Here is a 9335-nt window from a genome sequence, read left to right as displayed (position 1 = left end):
TATGAGACAATAATAGTCGGTTTAGGCCTAAATGACCATCTTCATCCATTGTCATAAAAAGAGTTTGTGTGAAATATGAAAAACTTTATAATAATCTCGGGCTCCTTTTTTCCAAAACATACGCCTGTGTTTCGAGTGGTGCTCTGGCCGGGAAACATGGACTACAGATGAATGGCGTCGCACTGTGTTCAGCGGCCATGGTTTTGCACTACCCAGATGACCATTGTCGGCAAGTATGGCGGCAACCTGGAAAGGTGTCCAGTCACTCTAATGCTTTGGAAAGGCACAGTGGTGTTACTCCTTGCGTCTTTGGGTGGAGAGCCACTGGGTATGGTTTCAGTTTGTCGCTGGTAGTGATTGAGAGAACTCTGACGGCATTTTCGTCACGGACGTCCTCCATCCTCATGTGTTACCTCTGATTCGACAGTATCGTCATGTCACGAAGAATGCATATCCACACATGGAATGTGTCTCTATGAACTCTCTGCCATGGCCAGCAAGATCCCCAGATCTGCCCGCTTTAGAGCATGTGTTGGACCAGCTCCGACGTCAGCTCCGTCCCAGTGGCCGTCTCCAGGATTTCAAGTACCAGTTACAACAGTTTTTGTCTGTCCATCCTTCTGATTGGAGGTTTGAGGGACTTCGGCCGTTCACGTCCGTAGTAAAACTCAACGCCTATAGCCGTCCTTACCATTTTATTTCTTACATGGCTACCAGTTTCGGTACTTCAGTACACCATCTACAGGCCTTAACGGGCGCTGAGAGGATTAACTCCAGTCGTATACACGATTCCACCAGTAGCAACATCTGTGAACTGGTCTTCGCAGACTACCTGTAACAACGATGTTGTGTCTCCAATCGTCAGCTATCAACTGACTGGAGGAAAACAGTCAGTTGGTAGTTGACCCTCTAAGCGTACGTTAAGGCCTGAAGATGGTGTACTGAAGCACCAAAACTGGTAGCCATATGAGAAACAAAATAGTAAGGATGACTGTAGGCCTTCAATTTTATTATAGCTACGATAGTTTTGGGCCAGTTTGCTTCAGGAGACCATACAACGTCTTAGTACACGAATCCAGGTCATACCCAGTTCTTCATACATTTGAATCGATTTTGTAGTCACTGAAATAACACCAGAGATCTTTTACTTTGTGAAATTTCTTTCCTTTTCCTCCTCCCTTTCTGGATGCTTCATAGTTTTTTGATACAATTTAAATACCATATTAAAGAAAAATTGTGGTTTGTTATTTAGAAATAGCACTCCATTGCCAGCTGTTTGCGAGAGGAATGTCTTATGCCTTGTGTAGGAAGGAGACATGTCTGTCAGCTAATGTCGGACCTCTACAGCGGAGGTATCATGGCCTATCCAGACTGTAGTCTGGTAAATCTACGCACCCCGTTTATCATACCACAAAAAAAATTACGGAAAGGTGACTGGGTTTAGCATTATCTAGACAGCGCGGTCAATCCAGACCCCCTACACTGGGCCCCCAAGATGAAATTTCACTCCCCCCCCCCCCTTCCACCTTCTGCAAAGCTTCCAATATGTAATAAGCCTCGGGAACTGTCTCACAGCCTTAGAAAGAAAGTCGTGGTCCAGAGACTACTGCCGGGGCAACCATCCCACACCATCACCAACATCTGCACATGAGGTAGTATATACCAGGGCTCACCACGTAGAGATAGCCTTTGGATAGAAGAGTCACATCTATCGAGCACACTCCACCCTTTACGCCGCAACTACACTGTCTGGCAGCGCCTAGTACATGCCGTCACAGCAGAAATTAAGCTAATCCCGATCGTGGGGAAGGGGGTGAATGGGATGATGTCACCCTTGAAATTACCGCGTCGTTATGTTGCACTGTTGACTGTTTCCGTTCACACAACAGTAAAAATTATGTAAAGCTCTTTCTTATGTATAAAAATTCACATGTTTTAGAGCACCCAGACACACCGAATAGTTTTGCCACATGAAAGATTGTATTCAAAGATGGAGGTATCACAGGTAAAAACAGTGCTGAAGAACTTCTCACCCCATCATCCCAAGAAAATTTCGCCGCAAGGGGGAAGACAAACAACTAATGTAAACAACAACAAATGAAATGTAAATATGAACAGCTGTCTGAAGACGAACATTTTGGTTCGAAAGCGGTTACGGCGCTTTTTGTGTAGGTAAGTAACATTATTAACAGTAACTCGCTGTTTCCTTCTTCTCAAGAAGCGTATTGTACCTTCTAGACAGCCACGGTCTCAAAATGTCAATTGTCGTATAAATAGCTTTTGAAAGTTTGCTAGTCGATGACAAAAAAAATTGCATAATTGCGGTGACTTCACACAATACTCTTATAGAAGGCACATAGGTCAACTTATAGAAGACGTCCTAGTTCTTCGCGAGACTTCGAGCACAGAACTCGTTGCTATCCGTTTGGGCTCCAGCCGAACTGTGAACGGCACACGCTGCGCTCCAGCTTACAATTGTTCCCCGTGATTTTAAACAATGAAACAATCAAAGTAAGCTCAAAAGCAACTAAAAGACCATACACTTTATCAAACAAGTCTTACGTCGTACTTAAGTATGAGCAGTGAGAGATCACTTGTAAGTTTTCTGACGTTATTTCGGCCAACTGAACACCGGATCTTACTTCAGCTGAAGCCTCTGTCCCGCTGGTTAAGTTTCTGCCAGCCTGACGTCGATTTTCTCTCTTGTTATACCGTCACACGAAATGGTCTCCAGTAACAAGAGGCTGGTAGCTTCCTATTTCACGTTGTACTTAAAGGTGAGGTAGTGTACGGCGACAACTGATTTAGTTGGCTGCTGGGGTCGTGGGCAACACTTTTTAGTCTTTAGCATTTTGTTCAACAGTTTATATAGTTTGTTCAACTTACGAGGTGCTATATTCGCACGACATATGGTAAACAACTGATTTTCGGAGTCCTAGATTATCTTTCATACATCCTAACAGATGTTATAATTTTGATGGATTAGTCGATGGACGTTGGAATTCATATATCCGTGTATTCTCCCGATATTCCCGGATTTGAGTTTGTTTCTCAGCTTAACAGAACACACGTGTCCGAAATCAATTTGTTCGTCTCGATTTCACGTGCACTACTACGCTACGTCACAAACGGTTATTGTTTACATTCTGTGTAGGACGAAAGAACGAATACAAAGTACCCTAGAGGAGCCACGTGTAGCAGTGGCCCCTACAGTTGAGAGTAGGATAGACAAGTCCAAGCCGGGCGGTGTGGCCGAGCGGTTCTAGGCGCTACAGTCGGGAACCGCGAAACCAATACTGTCGCAGGTTCGAATCCTGTCTCGGGCATGGATGTGTGTGATGTCTTTAGGTTAGTTAGGTTTAATTAGTTCTAAGTTATAGGGGACTGATGACCTCAGCAGTTATGTCCCATAGTGCTCAGAGCCATTTGAACCATTTGACAAGTCCAACGACTGCAGGTGCGGTGATGCACGTCATTGGGGCCTACGAGAAAGACAGACCGTATCACGTACGTCACAGCACGTGACACTGCAGGTCTTACGAACACCGGCAGCCGTTTCCGGTGGGCCGCGAGTAACTGTTTCTAACGTTTAATAATTCTTGACTGCGTGTTTAAATGTATGCAAGTTCTCGAAAGCGTACGACAAAATTAAGAACCTTAGTGTGTACATTTTCAATTAAATATTGATTTCTCGTGGGCCCTGCGCGAGGCCGAGCGTTCACAAAGTGTGGCGCACAATCTGACTAGTGTGACGCGACAAGACCGTTGCATGGCCCGTATGTCTTGTTAGATCTGTACGTCATCTGGTGACGTGACATATTCAACATTTGTCTTACAGTTTTGGAATATTTTCCGACATTTGCGACGAAATGTGTCTCATATTAAATTACATTTTAAACGTTAATAATAATCACCCTACGTAGATAGCTAATCTATAGGTTTTTGTGAACGAGTGTGCGAATATGAAAATATGAGAAATAAATGACCGTGTCTTTTGATTAGATTGATTTACAAGCTTAAATTTTTTACACCGCCAAGGGACCGTAGACCCTATTATTTGACGTAGCTTTCTACTTGATACCTCTATCCGTTCTTACGAAAATTTGGTCTTTACGTGCGGACAGACAGACAAAAAAGTGATCCTGTAAGGTTTCCGCTTTTACCCGCTGAAGTAAGGAACCCTAAGAAAAAACAGCACATGAGTCTCGCCTTATTTGTTCAACTCGCCTTATTTGTTCGACTCGCCTTATTTGTTCATGAGACCCAGAAAATATTAGATACAGGCTCCCAGGTAGATGCTATTTTTCTTGACTTCCGGAAGGCGTTCGATACAGTTCCGCACTGTCGCCTGATAAACAAAGTAAGAGCCTACGGAATATCAGACCAGCTGTGTGGCTGGATTGAAGAGTTTTTAGCAAACAGAACACAGCATGTTGTTATCAATGGAGAGACGTCCACAGACGTTAAAGTAACCTCTAGCGTGCCACAGGGGAGTGTTATGGGACCATTGCTTTTCACAATATATATAAATGACTTAGTAGATAGTGTCGGAAGTTCCATGCGGCTTTTCGCGGATGATGCTGTAGTACACAGAGAAGTTGCTGCATTAGAAAATTGTAGCGAAATACAGGAAGATCTGCAGCGGATAGGCACTTGGTGCAGGGAGTGGCAACTGACCCTTAACATAGACAAATGTAATGTATTGCGAATACATAGAAAGAAGGATCCATTGTTGTATGATTATATGATAGCGGAACAAACACTGGTAGCAGTTACTTCTGTAAAATATCTGGGAGTATGCGTGCGGAACGATTTGAAGTGGAATGATCATATAAAATTAATTGTTGGTAAGGCTGATACCAGGTTGAGATTCATTGGGAGAGTGCTTAGAAAATGTAGTCCATCAACAAAGGAGGTGGCTTACAAAACACTCGTTCGACCTATACTTGAGTATTGCTCATCAGTGTGGGATCCGTACCAGGTCGGGTTGACGGAGGAGATAGAGAAGATCCAAAGAAGAGCGGCGCGTTTCGTCACAGGGTTATTTGGTAACCGTGATAGCGTTACGGAGATGTTTAATAAACTCAAGTGGCAGACTCTGCAAGAGAGGCGCTCTGCATCGCGGTGTAGCTTGCTCGCCAGGTTTCGAGAGGGTGCGTTTCTGGATGAGGTATCGAATATATTGCTTCCCCCTACTTATACTTCCCGAGGAGATCACGAATGTAAAATTAGAGAGATTAGAGCGCGCACGTAGGCTTTCAGACAGTCGTTCTTCCCGCGAACCATACGCGACTGGAACAGGAAAGGGAGGTAATGACAGTGGCACGTAAAGTGCCCTCCGCCACACACCGTTGGGTGGCTTGCGGAGTATCAATGTAGATGTAGATGTAGATGTAGAGTCAACTGCATTACATACCCACCTATTAGGTAAGAACAATAGGCAAATGAACATACTAAAGCATGATTAATGTAATAAATTTAAGAAACGAAGATGGTGAGGTCCCATACTCCGAGGAGCGCAGTGGACGATGTGGGAGACCCGCACCGCTGTAGTAGGCAAGGTCCTGGCGGAGATGGTTTGCTATTGCCTTCCTCCGCCCGTAATAGGGATGAATGATGATGATGAACACGACACAACAACACCCAGTCATCACGAGGTAGAGAAAGTCCCTGACCCCGCCGGGAATCGAAAGCGGGACGCTGTGACGGGAAGCGAGCACGCTACCGCAAGACCGCGAGCTGCGGACATTTAAGAAATAGTTATATTTATTCACATGGAATTTATTTGGAATTGAGAGAGTCGTTTACGAAACTGTACCTTTGGAGCACATTGTTATACGTAACTGGACATTGGCCATGGGTAAATCGGAAATACTTGAAGAACTGGAAATGCAAGACTACTATGTGATGATAAATGTTACAAGAGCAGGTATAGTATGAAATGAAAAGACAGAGAAAGAACAGGGGAATAAATGCGTATAAAAGGAAGCAAATTGTTAGGACATTTGCTATGATTCTAAAGAATATTTAACTTACAGGGGAAGAGCAATATAGGGAAAATATTATACGACTGACTAAAGATAATAAATTGTCAAATGTGTTAGTGAGAATTTTGTGTGTACTGATTACGCAGAGACGAATAAATGTCAGTACAGGGTAGCTAAAGATCACAAACAGTTTAAACTCGTATATCTGAAGGGTAAAAAAGGTACTTCGTACTTACGGCGAACAGGTGCTTTCGCACGCCACTTCCAACAGCCCCTTTGTCAGATCCTTTAAGCCCAACACGAGATAATTTGGCGCACGTAGTGAGTACGAGCAGCAACGATGGTGGAGACGGGAGCAGGTGGCTTTGGCGCTAGTGGGTTGACGCTGCCAAGTACTGCGCGGCGAAGGGCCGACTGTTTTCTGCCAGCGTGCCGCGGTGCTAATCTGCAGCGCGGATGGACGGCAAACAAGAGCAGGTGGGTGTCGCTGCACTGATCCGCCGTCGCGAACCGCTGTATCCGGGCAGCGGCATGCAATATGGAGGGAGAACGTCCACTTTTAATAAATGATAATTAAAGATTATTTGTTCTAGAGAAGCTGCACGGTCATCAATGGTATCTGTTCTTTCGAGAACAGTTACTATCTTCATATATAGTCAACTTTTAACTTCCGACGTGAGAAATCCTGTGCAGATGTCCTTGTCGGAAACTAAACCGAATATTCAACATCAAGGAAGCCTAAACACGCCTACATTGGTTGGCTAAGTATTTGGCTGATTTGACTTCACTGTCTGTTGCTACTCATTAATAATGACTGAATTGTAACTCAGCCTTAAGGGTAAACCTATCGCTTTATTACCCAGAAATTTGGGTCAAAAGTCAACATTTTCAGGAGTTTTTAATTGTCCCCACGTTTTCACTTTTTTTTATTAATTTATTTTATTTAATATCATTTTGGACGTCTTTTAGGGCTATGCCTCATTTAACCTAATCATGAGGACAAATGTATAAGATAACGATTCCAAATTTCAAGTACTATCACCACCAACTCCATCCCCATCATTACCATCGTCGTCAACATCCATCTCAGATGCACTACTGGATAAATGCCTTCTATATCTTTTTTTATCCATAAATTTCCGTAGCTATACCCAGCTACGTTGATTCTGAGATGTTTTTAATACCACGTGCACGCTTCCTAATGAACTGTCATCTCGGCCTTTTTAACTCCTAGGGTAGAACTCTGACTATGTATCCCGCCAGTCTCTTATTTCATATTCATTGTAGTGATTATTATGTCGTTCACCCCAGTTTTTTCCCTGAGCCATTTGTTTGCTTTTATCTCTATCCTATAAACTCATAATACGTATCTTTCTGTTGGTATTTAGCAACTCTCTGAAACTTTACGAGTGACAGGACCAAATCGCAGTGTGATAAGTCAATGCTGAAGATACATACTGCTTGTAGGTTTTCTCTTGAGTCACAACAAAACCTTTGTTTTATAAACTGTAAGCCATTTTTCTGTTCTGCATAGATCCGTTTGCCTGCCGCGGTGGCCGAGGGGTGATAGGTGCTTCAGTCCGGAACCGCGCGACTGCAACGGTCGTAGGATCGAATCCTGCCTCGGGGACGGATGTGTGTGATGTCCTTAGGTTAGTTAGGTTGAGGTAGTTCTAAGTTCTAGGGGACTTATGACCTCAGATGTTAAGTCCCATAGTGCTTAGAGATATTTGAACCGTTTTGAACCATCGATCCGTTGATGTCGATCTAGATAGTGTGTTCAGTGTTGTCCCTTGTCACAAACACGTATCACTTCTTATAACGACTTCACTTCTAACTTCTATGGTTTCCTTTCAGTGTGGTGATTATGTACTCGTATAATTTCAGTTTCTTCTATTAGTATTTGCAAAGGAGGCAAACAATACAGTGACATCATTAACCCTAGAAATACCAAGCCATTTTACATAACAGGCATTGCCATGGAGGAAGAGGCTTTATGCCTGCACTAGGAAATCAAAAAGTACAATATCGATAACTGGTGTTAACTTATAGTGAAAACGTACTTTTTAAAGAGGGGCTGATGTGTTACTAGGGCCAATCACATGAAACTATCTTTTAGCGTACTGTTACCTACATCAACACACTTTCAATTACGCGTGCTACCAAGGGGGGTTTACTTTGTGCCAAACCTAAAAAAAAAAAAAAAAAAAAAAATGCAGATTTTCGCCAACTGTTGTTGACTTATAGTAATGACATACTTTTTAAAGAGCTACTGATGTGTAAGTAAGATTCTGAGCCTGAAGATGCTGAATATGACAATAAATTTTTGGGTTAAGTTCACTTGAAAAGCTTAAAAGATTTATGGATTCAGGTAGAATAATCCACTGAAAATTCATAAAGGCAATACATTTTTTTCAGAATTTTAAAATATCGAGTAATCGACACGTTTACGATGTCTTCGAAAGGTGAGCATTCAGACCCCCTCCCCCCCCCTTGATTTTCGAGGGTAAAGATGCAAGTGATTCACTCTATTTCATTTATCACTACTGTTTCTTCGTCTTCTCACTTCCAGTGGGATTACTGGGGACGGTTTTGGTGGTATAGAATTTACTTACTTGACTTCTCTTACACTTCTGATTTCGTTCTATTTTCGTGAAGTGTAGTATATTCTGTACCATAAACAAATACAATCCTCAGCACACTCACAACTTTCTCTCACATGTTCAGTTTTGTTGTAATGATTAAATGAAACAAAATAAGGTCTTCGAGAAATAGCAATAAAAGTCAACCAACTAATAAAGCAATTAAAAACTTCATAAGTTCGATGCTTCTTAACATTAGTGATAATTCTACAGAAAAGAATCGTTCATTTGACACAGCATACCGTATCTGAGTACTGACGATTGACTTTGGTTAGACGCCGCGTTTGTTTTGCATACGCTGTGGCCTGGACTCCAGACGAATGCGACGCTGATGCGCAGCCGTTACTCTCAACGCGATGCGAGCCTCCACATGCTTCTGCCAAACGTTAATCACCCCGGATGTGACGTCACATTCACCCGATAGTGCACAAGAAGGCAAGATTTGAACACATGCAGCACAAAGTATTCTACATACAGAGAACCATGATAGGCCGTGTTAAGGGGGAGGTAAATACGATTCTTCTGATGCATATATGCTCCGGATATAATTCATAACTTTTCACACCAAAAGCGTCAGGCTATCAATTTGTAAACTTCTGCATCGGCTGAGCTATTTACATTCTTCATAACGTAATTAATTAATCTTTGAGACACGTTTTAATTAAACTTTTGATTAAAATTAGCGTATCATTTTATCCATGACGGC

The sequence above is a fragment of the Schistocerca serialis genome, chromosome 4 (assembly GCF_023864345.2).
Source record: "Schistocerca serialis cubense isolate TAMUIC-IGC-003099 chromosome 4, iqSchSeri2.2, whole genome shotgun sequence".
Taxonomy (NCBI): Eukaryota; Metazoa; Arthropoda; class Insecta; order Orthoptera; family Acrididae; genus Schistocerca; species Schistocerca serialis.
Note: the sequence above shows the minus strand (reverse complement) of the source record.